Below are 21,396 nucleotides of genomic sequence, written 5' to 3'. Positions count from 1 at the left end.
TAACAGATTCCCCAGATGATGGGACCCCAGGAAGGTCTGGAAACGTCTGGTGCTGTGCTTTAGAAGGTTGGTGCAGTTCCCTGCAAACTGGTCACTCCTTCAAATGCACCTGCCATCGTCAAACGAGGGTACTGCTGGCGGGGACAACACAGGGGCTGGGCGGTGCTGGCCCTGTTTTGGGAGAGATCAGAACAAGTACTCAGCAGGGGTGGAAGGAAGTGACCCCAGGCTCCCTGTGTGGTTACAAAGCCTCAAATGTGATGCCCTGGCCTCTCCACAGAACCAAGCTCACCCGAGGAATAAGTCACCTGACGTGGCCGCTGCTCCACCCCTGGGTCCCATCACTGCACCTTCCTGGAGACAACTGCAGTTGGCTGCCACTTGCTGAGAATCTTCACGCCCGCAGGGCCCTAGAAGGGTTCGATTTGGGGAGAGAAGTGGGAGCAGAGATCAAGGGAGGCATCTGCCATTTGTTTCTTGCAGAGGTTTCCTCAATCCTAGAGCAATCCACACCCCAGGTGGGGGCCTTCGGACAACCGGCCTCCTTCAGGAGGGAGCAGTCGGTTGGAGCCCAAGTTTCACCTGGACTGAGTGGCCCTTCGTGACCAGGAACACTGTCCATCAGACAGACGCTGCTGCTCCTGCTAGGTCACGAGGGCCAGAGAAAAAACCCACAGTGCCAGCTGCAGGCCCATGGTGCTGGCTGCAGGCCCATGGGTCCTGCGGGCGTTTGGCAGAGTCAGTGTTTGTTTTGAGCATTTGGGGCCCGAGCTTCAGAGGAGGGTTCAGTGGGAACAGGATTTGCTGTGCTCCCGCCCACCTAAGGGGGGTTAACTTTTCTCGGGATATATGTTGGCAGCCATGTGCTCCGGCTTGTTTTTTAACATCAGAGGAGATTTATTTACAGAAACCCGTGATGGAGACATGCCAAGTCCTGGGCACTGTCCCTTGTCACGTCCTGACTCCTGGGGCCGGGTGCAGTTGACAGACGGTGCTGGGTCCACTGGGCTCCCACAGCTGGAGTGCCCAGGCAGGGCCACCTAAGGGACTCCCTGCATGAGGTTCCTCGCCAAAGAGTGACCTGACACCTCCCCCTCCCCAGGCGAGATCACTGAGCATGGGTAGTGTTTTGTGTGCTTTTTGTTCTTCAACTGTGTTTTCCACAGCCAAGCTGGCAGTTCCTCCTAACTGACTGTGGGTATGTGATGGGAAACAAAGTCCCCGCTTTGGCCTGAGGGCAGAGACACAACAGCACATTCTCTTTTATCTCCTGGCGAGCCTGTCCTGTGGCCACGGCTGGTCATGCTACTCCAGACAAAATGAGAAGGTGTCAAGTCCATATTTAGAGCCATTCTTTACCCCTCCAGTACCTGGACCTCCTGGAACACCACTACAGCGCCCTCACCCCCCTCCACAGTCTCCTTATCTGGCTCACTTGTCCTGTGGCCCAGGCTGCCCTTCCTCATCTGATCTAAGAAATGAATCTCAGCCAAGATCAGATCGCTTGATAAACTCACCTCACCCATGCCTCGGTCACATCCTCACAAGGAGAAGTTAATAGCTTAGCCCAGAGGACTGACGTAATCAGGCTGATCTTGAAGAGGAGACAGCCAAGGGCTTGTGAATTTAGGGAGCTTGGAAAACCCCTCCAGCGCTGCCCTTGACTGGCAGGGGGTATCCTTCTTTCCTGGAGGGACAGAGAGGCCCTGAGGTGGGAAAGGCCCTGGTGGGACTGCCCTGGGAGTCGGGGGCATAACTTGGAGTGGATTAGCCTTCCTTTCTCCAGCTCTCTGCCCCTATGCTGCATAAACCCAGTTTCTCCTGGTTCTCCTTTGTCAGAGAAAGACACAGTCACTTGCATGGAAGAGACCGATGTTCAGCTCAGAGGGTGAAAGGAATAAAAAAGGAAGCATTTAATTTGCAAACCTGAGGCTCCTCCAACCCACCGTCAGTCCTCTGGGGCATTACAGGAACGTCGTCAGCCTTTCCTGAAGCCTGGATCCCCCATGGGAGGCAGAAAAGAGAAGACTCGGACTGTGGGTCGGGGGCAAAGCCAACCTAATGACTGGAGAGGGAGGGCGGCCCCTGAGGGAGGGTCCAGAATGCCACCTGCAATGATCCCAATAGGGAAACTGAGGCCTGGACCTTTAATTGCAGATCTTTCATTGTGTTTGCCTCACCATAGGCAAGTCTCAGGCTTACACTTAGTAGTGTATCTGAGGAATGGATGGGAACCACCCCTCCCCCAGCCCACTGGAAGGATAAATGATTCCCAGATGGCACTTGCTGCAGGAATCTAAGTCCCTGTGGATGTGGTTGTCACAGCTGACCCAGCACCTTGTCAGCTTCTTCCTCACCCTTCTCCTGTCTCAGCCTTCCTCACCTGGCCTCAGGTGTCACCACACAGCCCTGGGATGTGGAGATGCATTCGCTGTTTGCCTAGAGCAGTTACTTAACTTAGAAGGTGCAGGCAGGTGGGGCCAGCGCTGGTTCTGGGCTCCTTGGAAGCTGCAGTCCTTGCAGTCCCCTGGAGTCTGCTGTCCTCGTCTCTGGACTCCAGGTCTGAATGCTCACCTGTTACCATGTCCCCTTCTTTTCCTTGTTTAAGGCTTGACTTCAGGACCCCTGGAGTCATTTCACGTCCTACTTTCCTCGGAGCGGAGCCCACAGTAAGATGCTCTAAAACTTCCTGCTCCGCTTCTGAAGCAGTTTCCCATCTTTTGAGAATCCATGAAAGCTTCAGAGCTCTGGAAATGTGTGGGTGCTCTGAGTCACCTCTGTTAGTGAAGGAGGAAGCTAGACTCAACTCCAGAGGTGGGGCTCATACACTGGACCCAACTGAGGACTAGCTAAAAGGGACAGGGCAGAAGCAGCTTTCCATAAGCCACCTCCGCCAGTGTGCCATGCCAGTTTACCATTGCCGTGGTAAAACCTGGAAGTTACCACCCCTTTCCATGGCGATGACCCAATGACCTGGAAGTTACCACCCCTTTCCATGGCGATAACCCAATGACCTGGAAGTTACCACCCCTTTCCATGGCGATAACCCAATGACCTGGAAGTTACCACCCCTTTCCATGGCGATAACCCAATGACCTGGAAGTTACCATCCTTTTCCTAGAAATTTCTGCATAAATTGCCCCTCAATTTGCATATAAGTAAAATTTGGTATAAATAAATGTGAGTGCAGCCCTGCCTCTGAGCTGCTGCTCTGGGTGCACTCCCTATGACGTAGCCCTGCTCTGCCGCTGCTGTGCACTGCCACATCCATAAAAGCTGCTGTCCAACACCACTGGCTCGTCCTTGAATTCTTATCTGTGTGAAGCCAAGGACCGTCTCGGGCCAAGCCCCAATTTTGGGACTCACCTGCCCCTGCATCATTAGGAACGGTGTCCACCTGCTAGTGACAGAAATCCCTGAAACAGTCCCCTCAGTTATTAAGAGTTCTCCTCTGATCAAAAGGAAGCCAGCACAGGGTTGGGATGTGGGCTCTGGGATTGCACCAGGGAGCTGGGCTCTTTCTAGCCCCCCATAGTCCAGCCATCAATCAAACAGACAAACACATTGACAAGACAGGTTCGTGCTGCCAAAAGCTTAAGAAAAGGCAAACAGGGCAGTGTGGCATGGTCAAGAGTGCTGGGTGAGGGCCCTGTAGGTTGGGTGGTCAGGAAAACCCTCCCTAAGGTGGAGACATTTGGGGACGGCCCAGAGGATGGGAAGGACTGAGACTTGAAGGAACACTGAAAGGCTTCATTCCAGCCAGAAAACGGCAGGTACAGAGGGCTCAGAGGGAACCAGCCTGGGCCGTCGTGGAAAATAAAAAGGCCGAAGGGAGTGGGGTGGAGTGAGGGGGACGGCGTGCCGGGAGGTATGATGGGAGGTATTCTGGGAGCAGGGAAAGGGGGCCCTGCAGGCTCTGGTAGAGCTTGAATTCCAGGGTGGTGGATGGAAGTGCCTGGAAGATTTATCCAAGGGAGCTGATTTGCTTACAGGAAGATCATTTTGGCTGCTGTACTGAACATAGGTGGACAGGAGTGGAAGGAGGGAGTCAGTGGCGAGTCCTGGTAAGAGAGGATGGTGGGATGGCAGAAGCAGTGAGAAGGGGTGCAGGCAGGGAGCAGGAGCAGGGGTTCTGTCCGGTGAGAATGACGGAGGAGAGAAGCTAGCCAGGGAAGGGTGTTTCCAAGATCCCAGTGATGGTGGGAGAGTCTGTGTGGGGGAAGCCCCAAGGGGGCAGGTGAACGGACTGGAGCATCCCAGAGGGTGAGGGAGGGGGCTGCCCAGCCACAGCTTTGAGCCTAAGCAGGAGCCGTGAGGGAGCTGGAGTGGAGCTGAGGTTTTGGAGGTGGTTGCTTTACAGAGCGGCGGTGGGAGCAGGTGACCAGGTGGAATACACAAACAGTTATTATTGGAGAAGGGGTCGTGAAAGAATGAGGTGGCCAGGAGGGTCCTCCATGATCTTCTTTCTTGGCCCATTTCTGCATTTTCATCCTGCCCCTGGCCAGTGATGGGAGGTCTACCAAGGTCCCAGGCAGCCCTTGTTCAGGTTCAGGCCAGACTAAAGCCCAGCACGACCCTGGGGTGTTCAGTTCCATGGGGGAGGCTAGGACATGGGGAGGGGGACAGAGGTAGCTCAGGTGGGCAGGACGTTGGTGGAATTCAGAGAGGAGCGAAGACAATAAGGAAATCAGTGCTTGGACCATGGAGGTGATATTTTCATGTCCACTGCTCAGACCACATCTGAACAGGAAGCTGCACGTGCTCTGAGCCTCTTGTGTTAAGGGGGACAGGGAGGGAGGGACCCTGACAGCCTGGAGGATATCCAGAAGGCAGCAAGCAGGAGAGGACAGGGGTCTTGAAATTGAGGCAGACAAGCTGGGAGGGAGGTCAGGGAAAACGCAGTCTGGAGAAATACAGATGGCACTGAGAAGCTAGCCTGTGCAGGAGCTGCCTTGCGTGACTGATGGCGGCAGGGCCTGCGTTGATCATGTGAACAGCTTCCTCGGAAACACGCTTCGCGTTCATCTTGAATGCCTCTGAATGATTTCTCTGCATTTGGCCTGGGACAGGTGGGTCTAACTTGGTTGCTAGGGGTCCATGATTCCTGCTTCCTGACAGCCCCTCTAAGACCTTGGAGAAGAATAGCTAAGTCAATACTGATTTTTCTGAGGGCCAGGCTGGGGTTTGGGGAAGTTGGTGAGAGAGACAGAGGGGCAGAATCTATGGATTTGCAGAATCGATGGTGCCCTTGAACATAGGAGAACCTGTGTTATAGTTCTTCATGGTCATCATCACCATCAGTACTAGCAGTATTTTAGAGTCTTGCTCTGTTGCCCAAGCTGGAGTGCAGTGGTGCAGTCCTAGCTCACTGCAGCCTCGGCCTCCTGGGCTCAAGCAATCCTCCCACCTCAGCCTTCTGAGTAGCTGGGACTACAGGCATGTGCCACAGCTACAGCCATTATTATTTACATCGGGATGGGGGATAGATGAGGATGCTTCAATCAGTGCAGAGAAACACCTGCTTCTCATATAGGAGGAGATCATGTTTAAGCTCCTTCCAAAAATACCAAGATACTTTTTAAATTAGAAAGGTCGCCGTTGACTTTCTTGTGGAAAATAAACATCCAAGAACTGCCAGAAAACAGCTGCAAAGGAAGAGTACCAAGCAAAGAGTAGCCCCAGATATTAAACATATTGTAAAGCTCCTGTAGTTGACTTTGAATAGACACAAAGGTCAATGGAATAAAATATTGAGTCTAGACATTGGCACAGATATATATAGGATTTTGGTTTACGATAGAAGTGACAATTTGAATCAGCAGGGGGAAAAGATGAGTTATTCAATAAATAGTGTTTAAATAACTACCTTTGGTCACTCCCTGAAAAAAAAAAGCTGGATCTTTTACCTTACTTCTTACAGATAAATTCCAGATGAATTGCAGATTTAAATGTCAAAAGAAAACACAAAATGTCTAGAAATAAGCATGGGGAAAAGAGACAAAACACTAACATTGACGTAGGGAAATTTTCTATTTCCCATTTCTCTACAAGACACAAGACCTGAACACCATAAAAGAAAAAATATTGTAAATCTGCAACAAAATAGTTATGATTCCCATATAGCAAAATAAAGCCAGAACATGAACAACAAACCAGGAGAAACACTGGCCACCCAAACAGTCCTGCTGGGCCACTGCTTGGTGCCAGCCAGGCCTGCACTGCGTTGTCTGAGGGTCCTCTGCAGGTGCTTCTTTTGACAGTGGTTCTAAATGTTTGAAATGTCAGTCATTTGGAGTCTAATATGCTGAATATTAGCCATTCATAAGGGATCCATCCCCATAATCCAAACACCTCCCACCAAGCCCCACCTCCAACATCAATCCAAACTCCTCCCACCAGACCCCACCTCCAACATCAATCCAAACACCTCCCACCAAGCCCCACCTCCAACATCAATCCAAACACCTCCCACCACACCCCACCTCCAACATCAATCCAAACACCTCCCACCAGACCCCACCTCCAACATCAATTCAAACATCAGACCCCACCTCCCACATCAATCCAAACACCTCCCACCAGACCCCACCTCCAACATCAATCCAAACACCTCCCACCACACCCCACCTCCAACATCAATCCAAACTCCTCCCACCAGGCCCCACCTCCAACATCAATCCAAACTCCTTCCACCAGGCCCCACCTCCAACATCAATCCAAACACCTCCCACCGGACCCCACCTCCAACATCAATCCAAACTCCTCCCACCACACCCCACCTCCAATATCAATCCAAACACCTCCCACCAGGCCCCACCACCAACATCAATCCAAACTCCTCCCACCGGACCCCACCTCCAACATCAATCCAAACACCTCCCATCGGGCCCCACCTCCAACATCAATCCAAACACCTCCCACCGGATCCCACCTCCATCATCAATCCAAACACCTGCCACCAGGCCCCACCTCCAACATCAATCCAAACACCTCCCACCAGACCCCACCTCCAACATCAATCCAAACTCCTCCCACCACACCCCACCTCCAACATCAATCCAAACACCTCCCACCAGACCCCACCTCCAACATCAATCCAAACACCTCCCACCGGGCCCCACCTCCAATATCAATCCAAACACCTCCCACCAGGTCCCACCTCCAACATCAATCCAAACTCCTCCCACCGGACCCCACCTCCAACATCAATCCAAACACCTCCCACCACACCCCACCTCCAACATCAATCCAAACACCTCCCACCAGGCCCCACCTCCAACATCAATCCAAAATCCTCCCATCGGGCCCCACCTCCAACATCAATCCAAACACCTCCCACCGGACCCCACCTCCAACATCAATCCAAACACCTCCCACCGGACCCCACCTCCAACATCAATCCAAACACCCCTCACCGGGCCCCACCTCCAACATCAATCCAAACACCGCCCACCAGACCCCACCTCCAACATCAATCCAAACACCTCCCACCAGATCCCACCTCCAACATCAATCCAAACACCTCCCACCATACCCCACCTCCAACATCAATCCAAACCAGGCCCCACCTCCAACATCAATCCAAACACCTCCCACCACACCCCACCTCCAACATCAATCCAAACCATGCCCCACCTCCAACATCAATCCAAACACCTCCCACCAGATCCCACCTCCAACATCAGTCCAAACACCTGCCACCGGGCCCCACCTCCAACATCAATCCAAACTCCAGACCCCACCTCCAACATCAATCCAAACACCTCCCACCGGGCCCCACCCCCAACATCAATCCAAACACCTCGCACCAGATCCCACCTCCAACATCAATCCAAACACCTCCCACCACACCCCACCTCCAACATCAATCCAAACCAGGCCCCACCTCCAACATCAATCCAAACACCTCCCACCACACCCCACCTCCAACATCAATCCAAACCAGGCCCCACCTCCAACATCAATCCAAACACCTGCCACCGGGCCCCACCTCCAACATCAATCCAAACTCCAGACCCCATTTCCAACATCAATCCAAACACCTCCCACCGGGCCCCACCTCCAACATCAATCCAAACACCTGCCACCGGGCCCCACCTCCAACATCAATCCAAACTCCAGACCCCATTTCCAACATCAATCCAAACACCTCCCACCGGGCCCCACCTCCAACATCAATCCAAACACCTCCCACCAGATCCCACCTCCAACATCAATCCAAACACCTCCCACTACACCCCACCTCCAACATCAATCCAAACCATGCCCCACCTCCAACATCAATCCAAACACCTCCCACCAGATCCCACCTCCAACATCAGTCCAAACACCTGCCACCGGGCCCCACCTCCAACATCAATCCAAACTCCAGACCCCACCTCCAACATCAATCCAAACACCTCCCACCAGATCCCACCTCCAACATCAATCCAAACACCTCCCACTACACCCCACCTCCAACATCAATCCAAACCAGGCCCCACCTCCAACATCAATCCAAACACCTCCCACCACAACCCACCTCCAACATCAATCCATACCAGGCCCCACCTCCAACATCAATCCAAACACCTCCCACCAGATCCCACCTCCAACATCAATCCAAACACCTCCCACTACACCCCACCTCCAACATCAATCCAAACACCTCTCACCAGATCCCACCTCCAACATCAATCCAAACACCTCCCACCACACCCCACCTCCAACATCAATCCAAACCAGGCCCCACCTCCAACATCAATCCAAACACCTCCCATCGGACCCCACCTCCAACATCAATCCAAACACCTCCCACCGGACCCCACCTCCAACATCAATCCAAACACCTGCCACCAGATCCCACCTCCAACATGAATCCAAACACCTCCCACCGGGCCCCACCTCCAACCTCAATCCAAACTCCTCCCACCAGACCCCACCTCCAACATCAATCCAAACACCTCCCACCACACCCCACCTCCAACATCAATCCAAACACCTCCCACCGGACCCCACCTCCAACATCAATCCAAACACCTGCCACCAGATCCCACCTCCAACATGAATCCAAACACCTCCCACCGGGCCCCACCTCCAACCTCAATCCAAACACCTCCCACTGGACCCCACCTCCAACATCAATCCAAACACCTCCCACCGGATCCCACCTCCAACATCAATCCAAACACCTCCCACCGGACCCCACCTCCAACATCAATCCAAACACCTGCCACCGGATCCCACCTCCAACATGAATCCAAACACCTCCCACCGGGCCCCACCTCCAACCTCAATCCAAACTCCTCCCACCAGACCCCACCTCCAACATCAATCCAAACACCTCCCACCACACCCCACCTCCAACATCAATCCAAACACCTCCCACCACACCCCACCTCCCACATCAATCCAAACACCTCCCACCGGACCCCACCTCCAACATCAATCCAAACACCTCCCACCACACCCCACCTCCAACATCAATCCAAACTCCTCCCACCGGACCCCACCTCCAACCCTGCTGATTACAATTCAACATGAGATTTGGGTGGGGACACAGATCCAAACTATGTCACTGTGTGTGTATATATAGAGAGAGTACATGATCTGATTTATGCATAGTGTCATTGACGGCACCATTAATAACACTCCAAAAGTACATTCATTTCTGGAAGCATAATACCATATTACTTGGCTACGTTCCTTGTAGTGGCCTGTCTGGAGTATCATATTTTCCCACTGCAACACTAGAGAAAGGCTCATGGATAAAAGAACTTATTTAGATGCACCTTCCCTCCACCCCTAAAGAAAAGGTTTCTATGCCCAATTGAAGTCTCCTCTCTCGCCTCTCAATCTTCTCCCTCTGATTAAAAAAAAAAAAAAAACTTTTGATTTTATAATAGTTTTAAATAACCAGAAAAGTTGTGAAGACAGTGCAGAGTGCTCCTGGACCCCTGGACCCCTGTGTCTAGTTTCTCCACATTACTACCTTACCTCGCGTGGCACAGGTGCCACAGCAAATGAGCCACTGCATGACTTAAAACATCCAACATGCAACATGGACGAGACTTGTAAATGCGAAGAAGCAGCATCAGGCACAATGTGGTGCACAGTGCGTGACTCTGTGTATATAACGGTAAAAAACAGACAAAACTAGACCATGATGTTGGAAGCCACCGTGGTTACTTTTGGAGGCGGTGCTGGCTACATGGGTGTGCTTAGTTTGTGAAAACTCACCACACAGCACACTCAGATTGTGCACTTTTCTGTAGGATTGTTCTACTTCAAAAAAAGCAAGTCCTCCTACCCAAAACATATGGGGGAGAGCAAGTTCCCAAGGTGATCTGACATGCAGCTGGGTCTGGGAACCACCAGACACCAGATGGAGTAAGCTTACCCAGTCCCTCAGAGCCCAGGAACCTCAGACAGCCATGCAGTGCTGTAGTCTCATCAGGAGACCAGATGATGGCAGAACTATAGTCAAACCGCCTCTTCATGAGCTCTGTGACTCGTCCACTAATGTAGACCATCAGGGCTGTTAAGGATCTCCTGAACAGCTGTCAGAAAAATGGGGCCATTTACATGTTTGTAGATGCTTGGCTCTGGCATAGCTTTTACCCAGAGAGATCCCTTGTGAAATTTTAACTCCCTCCCTTCCTTCTCTCCTTCTTTCTCCCTCCCTCCCCCTCTCCCTCATTCTTCCCCTCCTTCCTTCCCTCTTTGCTTCCTTCTTTCTTTCTTTCATGGTGCCTGTGCATTCAATGTCTCTTTGACCCTTTGGACCAGGACTAGGTAGGCTCTGAGCGCTGAGGCAGGGCTGGGAGCCTGCCTTGGAGAGTCATCCCTGGAGAATGCCATGGACAGAGGCTCCACCGCATGTGGACAAAGACCCTCCCTGTATGGTCCCCGTATGACCCACATGGTCACAGAGTGGCGTCGGGTCCACCCTCTCACCACAGCTCCTCTTCCTTCCTGCTCTCCAGTCTCTGCTGGTCTTGCTTATCCCTGGGTGCCTCTGCTTCTGGGGACACCAGACTGGAGAGAAGCCTCAGAAAAGAGGTTCCTGACCCAGCTCACACCCTCTCACGTACCTTCCATGTGGTGGGAGCTCCTTTGACCTATATATTCATTCTGCACCAGATGCTCCTGGACCCCTGATTGTCGTCTACCGAGGCTGACTCCCAAATAATAGAACCTTAAAGCTCCTCTAGTGTGGCCCTCACGCTGGCTGCCACACAGCGGCTGCATGGTGGGGAGACTTTAGAATGCTACTGGGATGCCTGGGTCCCACACACAGGACTTTCCATTTAAGTGAGAAAACCGCTGGCCTCATCAGTTCCCCCCGCTTCCATTAGCTTCTCCCTCAACAAACCTCCAAGGATGGTGCACTGACCCACACGGAGTGCCTGCAGGCGGTGGGGCTGGCCGGGAACACACTCCTGCTGCCAAAAACCCTCCAAGGAGATCCCTGAGTGCTCAGGACAAGACTTCGTGGCAACGTCTCCCTCTCCACAAAGCCTTTGTGAGCAGTCTCTACTAATCCAAGCAGCCCGGGTCCCGTGCACTGTCCCTTTTCTGTTTCCTCGTCCCGTTGTCCTGGTTTGTGAGTCCTACCGGGAAAGGACCTTGTCTTATTTATGGTGGCTCCGTGCAGGCATTTCCTGTGTGCTTCTCAAAGCAGGACCAAGCTTAGAGTCTGTAGCCTGGCCTGGCACCTCAGCTCCCAGACCCCACAGGCTGCAGCGTGAGCGAGGATGACCGGGGTGAGGCCAGATGGGAAAAGGCGTGGGGTGAAGTGTGAACCGCCTCTCCACCCTGGGCCTCAGCGCTTCATCCTACAAACAAGGACCACATCTCCTTCTGGTGCCACACTGGTTCCCGCTCCTGTGGAGGAAGGTGCCTGCCAGGGAGTGTTGAATTTCCTGCAGCTGCTGGGGTTTAGGAAGTCGTCTTCTCACCCGCTCGTTCTTCTCTCCTCCCATGTCTAATGGGGCCAATTGGGATGACGGGGCTCCCCTCAAGTGCAGGAAACAGGGTAGCTCTGCGGAGCCATGCCGTGGCGAGCCCCTCGGTACATGGGGATGGGAAGGTCAGATGACGGGGGAGCCACACGCAGTCCCCAGAGAGTGCGGAGAGTCAGCAAACTCCTCCCACACAGTTCATTCCATAAATACCTTTGCCCTGTGGGCGCACGGTCCTGTGACAGGTGTGGGGGCTATATGATCCGCAAGGCAGGAGTTGGGGTCAAGGTTGGCCCTGAACTTACTTAAGAACCTGGCCTGCCGTGTGGGATTAGGCCGTGGCGGCTGTGGCTGGCGGGGCAAAGTTGGCCCTGACCTTACCTAAGTTAAGAACCTGGCCGGTTGTGTGGGATTAGACCATGGGGAGGGTGGCTGGCATGGCAAGTTTGGCCCTGACCTTACCCAGGAGCCTGGCCTGTCGTGTGGGATTAGGCTGCGGGGAGTGTGGCTAGTGGGGACACGTGCTCGGCCCCGGGGCTGCTGCTGTAACTGGGGCTGCAGCTCAGCAGACCTGACGTCGTCTTGGAGAAGGCCCAGTGCCCCCACCCCATGCAGAGCCCCTGCTCCCCACGCTGTAACCGCAATCGCATAAATCTGGACTTGGAAGGATGGGCGGGGAACTTCAGTATTTCCTGGGGGTGGATTCATTAAGACAACGGAGCAGCCTGACCTCCAAGCTGGTCCCTATCCCATGGTGCTCCTGGGCGGAGCTCTGAGTGGACTGAGGAGTGCACGTCCCTGAGGCTTTCGTCCCGCAGGGCGACAGGACTTGCTGGAAGGCCACAGGCAGCAGCGGCCACACCCCAGGCTCCACGGTGCCGAGACTGACACCCCGAGCCCTCTCTTGGTTGTTGGTGAAGTGAAGCCAGGAAGCTCCTTGGAGACAGAGTGGAGCACAGTGAGGCCGGGTCAGCAGTGGGTGGGGAAGGAGCCTCCACAAGTGTGCTCACTGGGAGGCGCTGGAGATTCCTGTGGCGGCTGCAACGAACCGCAGTAAAAAAAAAAAAAATCACCACAAAGCCAGGACTTGAAACCACACACATCATCCTTCCAGGTCCCATAGGTGAGAAGCCCAGCATGGGTCTCACGGGCCAAAATCAAGGCGTCAGCAGGGCTGAGTTTCCTCTGGGGACTCCAGGGTAGTCTCCAGTTCCTGCCCCTTCCAGCAGCTGAGGCCACCTGTGCCCCCAGTTTGGGGCCCCTCCCAGTGTTCAGAGCCGGTGTTCTGACCTCTGTTCTGGCATCACACTTCCTGCTCTGGCCTGGATGCTCTGCTTTCCTCCTACAGAGGCCCTGGAGATCACCGCAGCCCATCTGGTTAACCCAGCGTGACCTTCTGACTGAGTTCTGTCTGCAAAGTCCTTTTTGCCAGGTGAGGTGATATATTCACAGGGGCGGGGGAGTGGGATGAGGACATCCTTGGGGGCCATTATTCCGTCTGGCACAGCAGGCCTGTGGGGATCCTGAAGGAAGGTTCTGGGAATGCCCCATCCGGGACTTGTTACTGCAGTGGGATTGTGGCCAGGAGCGGATAGCTCGCTTGGTATGGCTCAATATCAGGCTGAATTCTCACTAGATGGCAGCTTCCCACATGGCCAGAGTCACCCAGGGAGCTGTTTAAAAGCAGAATCTGTGTCTCACCCAGGGCTTACTGAAGGCACAGCTACACGTCGGAGTCCAGGCTATGACTCAGGAGTCTGTTTTTTTTTTTTTTTTTTTTTTTTTTTTTTTTTTTGAGATGGAGTTTCGCTCTTGTCGCCCTGGCTGGAGTGTAGTGGCGTGATCTCCAATCACTGCAACCTCCACCTCCTGGGTTCAAGTGATTCTCCTGCCTCAGCCTCCTGAGTAGCTGGGATTATAGGTACCTGCCACCAGGCCCAGCTATTTTTTTTTTTTTTTTTTGTATTTTTAGTAGAGACAGGATTTTGTCATGTTGGCCAGGCTGGTCTCGAACTCCTGGCCTCAAGTGATACACCTGCCATGACCTCCCAAAGTGTCTGCATTTTTAACAAGCCTCTTGGGTAATTTTTACAGACACTAAGACTTGATCACCTCTATTCTAGACAGAATGAGTTGTTGATAAGCAAAACTGGAGCCAGCGATTTGAGGCTTTCTCTAACCCCTTCACCCCACATCAGTGAGCGTGCCGTGTTCTCCTTACCCGCTACCTGTGTTTTCTGGGACTGTGAGACACAGGAGAGGAAGGGTCTTCCCCATGTTGCCCACGGTTGCGGCGCCTGGAGCCTGGCGGGGTCAATGAGGAACACCTTGACCTCCTGACTGTGCTGGAGGCTGTAGCCGGGGTGGAAAGGGGGGCTCTCAGCTGGAGACCAGCACCACACCAGACTGTTTGGCCAGCCCAGCACACCTATGACCCCTCTGTCCCACCCTGACGGGACCCAGTGAACGGCACTGTGGTTCCCATTTGGAGCCTCCTCCAGATTGCAACGTGGGGAGGAAGCCTGCTTTCCTCCAGCTGTGCTTACTGATATGGAGCGTTGCTTTGCATGAACCTTCAGATCTGGGCTTCTCCAGGGACAGGAGGTGTGGAGAGAGGTGCACTGGGCTTAGGAGAAGAAGGGATTCTGGTTTCAACTCTGCCATTCGATATTTGAGTAGCTTGGGCAAATCCCACTACCTCCACGGGCTTCCAAAACGCAGGGCTTGGATGAATTCCCTGTGCTGCAGATTCTGCCAGGGATCGCTCTCACCAGTGGTCAGGCAGAGGGGATGTTTTCTAGGCTAATTGAGCTTTGACCCCAATTCCACCCTCCCCGAGAAAGAGACTCCCCATTAGTCACTTACTAGAGGTCGCTTTAAATAGCACCTCAATTTGCTTCCTCACCCAGCAAGCCGGGGTCTCCATGGAGAGACAGCTGCCCACGGGGACTTTCTGCAGTCGACATCCAAGAGGAGCCTGTCGGTAGCGGGAGCCCCTGTCTCCCCCACCAGGGATGGAACCTGCTTTCATTTCATTTCCATGTGGGGTGATTCTCAGACTATGACAATTAACAAGGAGGAAAAACCATTTGCATTTTTCCTGGGTGTTAATGACCTTCCAAACCAACGCTCAATTGTCTCGTTTAAAGCAGCAGAGCACACATTGGCATGAATAATTCAAGGGCCGGAGTTCTCCCACATGCGGGGGGAAAACCTTATTTTTGACCTAGTTCCTAAAGTTGATGAGTTTGTGTCATCACTCCACACACATGGTTTCTGCTTTTTAAGGTTTGTGTTATTTGACTCAACGATATCACAGCCTAAGTAAACTTAGTGGCAAGGTTTGGGGACTTAAATTGATGAAGCAGAGACCTAATTTGTTTTACATAACCTGAAGCCTTAAACTTAATTAATTTTTCATTTTGGGCACAGAGGCACCTGCTGGTTAGGTGTGATATGGCTCAAGCAGGCGTTGTAAATACACAGACAGAGAAGCAGGGACATGCAGATGTTCAGGACCATCTCAGAGGAGTTCGGGGTGTCTGTGGCTCTGGACTGCGGTGGGGGCTTGGGCTGTAACCAGAGGTGACCAGTGGTCAGAAGCGAGAGAGGACTGTGGGCTGACAGGCAAGGATAACGGTCTCAATCCCACAGACAAATAGGATGATCTTTGCCTAGCACAGTGCTGGAATGCTTCCATTCCATAGAACGAACGGGCTGTCATCACGATCACCTGCAGCCTGCAGCTTAAATCAGGGTTTCTGGCGGGGCCTCGGGAGCTGCAGTTTACAGTGATTGCCCAGGCGGTTCTTATTCCAAGCTCCACTCCTTGCCCAGGCGATTCTTATCCAAGCTCCACTCCTTGCCCAGGTTTGCAGCTTGGTAGCTTCAGACAACAGAAACGTACCAGGAAGCAGGGCTGGTGCAGATGTAATTGGTTAAGGTGAGGTCCTGCAGCAGAAGGGCGGACACAATCTCTAGGTCCAGGGCCACTAGGCTGACCCGCCTGTAACGGTACAGCACACGCTGTGCTGCAGCTGTGTGAGGCAGGCCGGAGGGGACCCATTGGTGTCTGCTGGGTGGATAGACTCAGGGTTTAGGCGGGATTGGTTCCAAAGGAGCAATACTGAAGAAGAGATTCATTTGCTCTTAGATTCATCAGGTGTCTGTGCACTTCTACATGCTGACCCTCTTCTCCTGCCAAGGAGTGTCGTGGGGTCCCGTGGGCAGCTCTCCCCTCCTGTGCCCGTGGCCCCTCATCTGCAGCCTCAGTGCTGTGGGGGGCCCGAGGGCAGCTCTCCCATCCTGTGCCTGAGGCCCCTCATCCGCAGCCTCAGCGGGGCAAAGACATCCTCAAGGTCAGCTAATGGATAGCAAATCTGTCCAGTCAACAGTCACAGTTTTGTGGTTTTGGTCAATTTAGCATAATTGCTGGGATCTCACCATCCCAGACAGGGGTCGGAGTGAACCCCAAAGATGGTTGAAATAGCCAGACCCAGCCAGAATCACTGGTGACTCCCGGCCCTAAGTCCAGAGGCCACCTCCATCCACACACACTGTCCACCTGCAGACTAGGCATGGCTATTAAGGTGGGTGGCCTCAGACACCCCACATCAATGGTGCCTACCCTGAAACCTCCCCAGGGCGTGCATGGCAGCCAGATTGTCCTGGAGCCGCAACCACAACCACAACCACAACCACAACCAAGCCAAGAGGAGAAAGGCATTCTTCGGGTTTCCCTGAGTGTGGCTCAGGAGAGAGGGAGCCAGGACTGTTCGCTCTGGAGGAGCACATGGTGAATTGGTGGCTGCGGTACCCAAACGACTGGCACAGGCCTCAGGCCTCCTACTCATGAAGACCAAACCTTGGCTGGAAGTCTCATCTGAGGCTGGTCAGCTTAAGTCTCATCTTTAGTGGCACCTGTAATGGACAGGTGGGCAAACGGGGGCAGGCCAGATGACTTGCAGAATTAAAACTGTTTTCTGAGCTTTTAAGCCCAGGCCCACCCCATGCCCAATCCTGCTGATGTGGACGAGGCCAGACTGTGATGAACGAGGGTGTTCTGGAGGGGAACGGAGTTCCTGGGGCAGGGGCATCCTGTGTGCTGGCCCTCAGCTAGAAGCAGGCGGCTTCCCGGGCCCTCACCACAGTCCTGGCAATAGGCGGGCTGGCCCCAGTGGTGCGGGATGGCCACGCTTCCGCAGATTGAACCCTGGGCTTCTTGCTGCTCTCTAAACCCTACCCTCTGTGAACTTTCCTTTCTCAAGCCCAGCACCCGGGCAGCTCCCCAGAGACCTCATCTCAGGCCACTGGAGCCAGGCATCGTCGGACATGGGGAGCTGGGAAGGCCTGACAGGCCGTTTCCACCCCCATCCCCAGGGCCCTGCATGGCCAGTGCCAGCTGTGGCTGCCCATCTCCTTTGCTTCCGCCAAGGGTGACTCTTGGCAATTTTCCCCAGGACTCCCCGTGGCTGGAGGCGCCCTCGGTGGTGCCCCCGGCCTGGCCCCCTCTGATTCCCTGTTCTGCTTCTCCCACACTCTGACCAGTCTCCTGGGTTCACTTCCTGAATACATCATTGCACACAACTCCTGGCTTCAGAATCCATGGCTCCATTTTACAGATGAGGAAACTGAGGCTCACAGTGACACAGTCAGCAGTGCAGGGTCACTTGGCCATGGAAAGCCACACTGGGAGGCAAGCTCGAGTCTGGGTGATATTCCTCCCGCTCCCTTGCCTCCACCTGCCAGAGCTGGAGTGTGGACCCGGGTCTTAGCGCCTTTCCCAGGCCTGATAGCAATGTGTTCTCCAGCCATTCGTCCCCACAGGGCTCTGTTGGAGCACAGAGGAGTGGGGTGGTGGAGAGGAGGCCGCAGTGCAGGTAGTTTGGGAAGCATTCTGCGACGGGGTTGGAATGCCTGGGGCTGCACCGGGGAGGGCGGGCCAGGGCTGTCTGGCAGGTGGTTGGGATGATGCTTTCCCAGGCTCACAGAGGTAGCGGGGACGCAGCCCACTCTTTAGTACCAGGCAGAGCTGTGGATGGTCTCCAATGTGGAGGAGTGCCCAGTATGACATCTCAGTTTCCAAAAGTCGGGGTTGCTTCAAGGTTGAGGGTGCGTAGGGCAGGAGGGCCCTCTGCCAGGGGACACTGGACAGTGCCCAAACTGAGCGTGCTGCCTGGGATATCACAGGCCACCAACTGCATGCGCAAAAAATACAGCAAATGCCCAGAGACAAAAAATACAGTGAATGAGCCTCAAAAGGCCCCACGGAAGAGCATGTTCCCGTGCAGGTCTCTGCCGTCTCCTAGTGCAGGAAAGGCCCTGAGAAGTCCTGCAGGCTCCTGCTGCACCCTGTGGGGTCCACACTTAACACATCTGGGAGCCCAGCCGCCTCTGACACGTTTCCTGGCGCACCCTGCTCACTTCCTCTCTTTTATATTTTCCTTCTCCCAACAGGAGCCCCGGAGTTTTATTTCACACGGTATTCCCTGCGCTTGTTCTGGGACTGTTGATTCATGTTCCCTCAAAATAAGAGTTTCGTGTTCAGGTGAGGAGGTCATGGAGCTCCAAGGGCAGCACGGTGCTCCCTCACATCATCTCATTTTCTGAGGGTCCCCGGAGGGGCGATACACAAAGCGTTCCAGGGTTTGCGCGGCACAGGCTGCTCCAGTGGACGCTGGCCTCAGGCAGGCTGTACCCCTAACGCTGCTGGGATGGGGCTAGGGGGTGGGGACACCCGCCAAGCAGTGGGAGAGGGTGTGCTCGGGGGCTGGGCTGGTGGCAGTTTGCCAACAGTGCTAACCAGCCCTAACCAGCATGGCAGCGTCAGGTGTCAGCCTCGGATCCCAGCTCCTCAAGACAGCGTGAGCAGCGCTGCTGGTGGCTCCATACTGAGTCATGAAGCCTGAAGAAAATGTGGCCCCTTCTCTCCCCGAGCCGTCTGTGGACCTCAGCAACCACCCTTCACACGGAGATGATCGTGGCTCAGGTTGCCTCTAGTCCTTCCATTTTAGGAAGCTACACTACAAATCTATAAATGCACTCACAGCTCTGCCCAGGGTATGCAGGTGAACTCCACCCCCCAAAACCCACAAGGGAACCCTAGTGACAGGTTCAACCTTATGAATAGGTGAGTTCAAGTATAGTTTGATAATACAGGCAAGTACTCACGATAGGGACAATCTTGATTTAATTTTTGTTAGTCGCTCAAGTCCTCTGTGGATGCAGTACAGTGATAGTAATAACAATTGACATGCACTGAGCATTTCCTGTGTGCTGCACAACAACCACATTCTACATAAAATATTTAAGCCTCACAACTACTCTACTATTATTCTCAATTTACAGACAGGGACATGTGTAGCTTTAAGAGTTTAAATTACTTGACTACATTTATACAACTAGTGAGTCCAGATCCTTTTGGTCCCAGAGGTGAGAACCCTAATGGCCACATATCTTCCATTCTTGCGATGGTGTCCCACAAAGCTGCTGGAAGCCAAAACTAACTTCTCTGTGCAAAAGAGAAAATTAGCCAGAGAGTCAGAAAATATGTGAGCTGCACATAGTAGGTGCTCGCTGCACACGTGTTGCTGGGATTATTCATGAGCCTGGCAAGAAGGACAGGTTTAATGGCTTAGTTTGCATCCTCCCCTTTCTAGGTCTGATGCCAGCCGGCGGTCCTGCCAGCGGTGACCTGTGACTCCATCGGATATGGCAGGCAGGATCTGTTTCTCTGGCCATGTTTTGGAGAAGGTCCAGCTGAGAGGCTCAGCCAGCCATAATGGATGGGATCTTTTTAGAGGTACCGAGAATGCCATGGTTTCAACCCAAGAAGACAGCAGGGCCATTAGCAGAAGTGAGACAAGGAGCTGGCTGGAAAGTGAAGATCATGGGCAGAAGGCAGAGGGGTGGCAGGTACCCCGAGTGACAGAGGACCAAGGAGGGCAAGACCCCGTATGAGAGATGTGGACTCGGCCAGCAATGGCACAGGTGAGTCTGTGAATGTCCTCAGAGAGGGGTTCTGAAATGCACACCTGCATTTTTCAGGGTTCTTCAGAGACACAGAAGCAACAGAATGTGTGTGTGTGTGTGTGTGTGTGTGTGGGTGTGTGTGGTTTATTATAAGGAATTGGCTCATATATTTCAGGGGTCTAGAAGGTCCATATTCTGCCATCTGCACACTGGAGACCCAGAAAGCCGTGGTGTGGGTCAGTTCAAGCCTGAAGGCAGAGAACCAGGAGCGCTGATGGCATATGTCCCCACCTGAAGGCAGGAGAAGCTCGATGTCCCCGCTCAAGCAGTCAGGCAGAGAGTGAATTCTCTGTTGCTCAGTCTTTTGTTCTATTCAGGCCCAAATGGACTGGACGAGGCCCACCCGCACTGGGGAGGCCATCTGCTTTTCTGAGTCCATGATTCAAATGCTAATCTCATCTGAAACACCCTCATAGAAACACCCAGACCATGTTTAGCCAAATATCTGGGTACCCTGTGGCCCAGTCAAGGTGACACATACAATCACCCATCGTGAGACCCATGGGAAAGCTGTGTAAATCATGAGACACCACTTTTGTTGGCAAGAGAATCGGAAGAGCCACTGGGAAGGGAGGCTGGGGATCCTCACGTGCCCCAGGAACGTACAGAAGGCCGGGGGAGGGCAGATCTCCGCCTGCAAGGAGTTCGATCATGAAATCAGGGCAAGGGCCCTCGGCAATTTGCTTGGAAATTTGCACTGTGGGCAGGGGAGGCAGCCTTGCCAGGAGCCTTCGCCACGGCCACCTGGCCTCACGGGAAGCCTGTCCGTGGAGCTACTCATCCCTGAGCTGACCGTGACTGAGCCTGCTCAGTTGTGCTGAGACCCGAGAGGCTGCCTCGGTGAAAACAGAGAACCACGCTTTGCACATCTTTGCTTTGTAACTAGAGGGACTTTCCATCCTCAAAGATTTATGTTTGAAGCCCTTCCCTCGGCACATTTTCCTGCTGTGCAGCTGCTGTCTCCTCAGCTAATTCTCCCAAACCCTCCTCATCTCTCTTGCCGACTTCTCCACGCTCCTTTCTTGCTTGGGAGCCAACAACTGAGCTTTGATATCAGCTCTCACAGCTGGGATTCAGGCCACTTCGCAGATGAGGGGCAAACCTGTCATGAAGTCCTTAGCCCTGAGCCTTGGAGAGTTTAAGGGTAAGCCCTAGGTATTTATTAAACCACAGGCCTGACAGGGAAAAGGTATCTTTAAACACATAATAAAATTCCTGTCAGTATATCCCCCGTCCCGGTTTGCTGAGTTCTTAGAGGCCCAGTGAAGGTACCCAGAAGCAGTAAGTCCTTCTCCGCCGGCTCGTCGCCTCCCTGGCGGCTCTGGAGACTTAACTGGGGAGGAGAATTCGGGGTTCTCTGCAATGTGCCCCATGCTTTCAGGGCTTTGCTTACTTGGAGCTTAGAGCTTTTGGGGGTGTGTGT

At 53.6% G+C, this 21,396-nt stretch overlaps 1 long non-coding RNA gene across 1 annotated transcript in view; it reads left to right on the top strand.

Annotated features, from left to right (window-relative positions):
• Nucleotides 1-19,868, top strand: part of LOC114677082 (uncharacterized) — a 37,862-nt gene extending 17,994 nt beyond the window's left edge. Inside the window, exon 3 of the long non-coding RNA XR_003728430.2 lies at nucleotides 19,601-19,868. This is a non-coding gene — a long non-coding RNA (uncharacterized LOC114677082). The remainder of the gene's footprint in view (nucleotides 1-19,600) is intronic.
• The last annotated feature ends 1,528 nt before the right edge of the window (nucleotides 19,869-21,396 follow it).

Source organism: Macaca mulatta, chromosome 3 (assembly GCF_049350105.2).
Source record: "Macaca mulatta isolate MMU2019108-1 chromosome 3, T2T-MMU8v2.0, whole genome shotgun sequence".
NCBI lineage: Eukaryota > Metazoa > Chordata > Mammalia > Primates > Cercopithecidae > Macaca > Macaca mulatta.
Note: the sequence above shows the minus strand (reverse complement) of the source record. Positions and strands in the feature narration are given on the sequence as shown.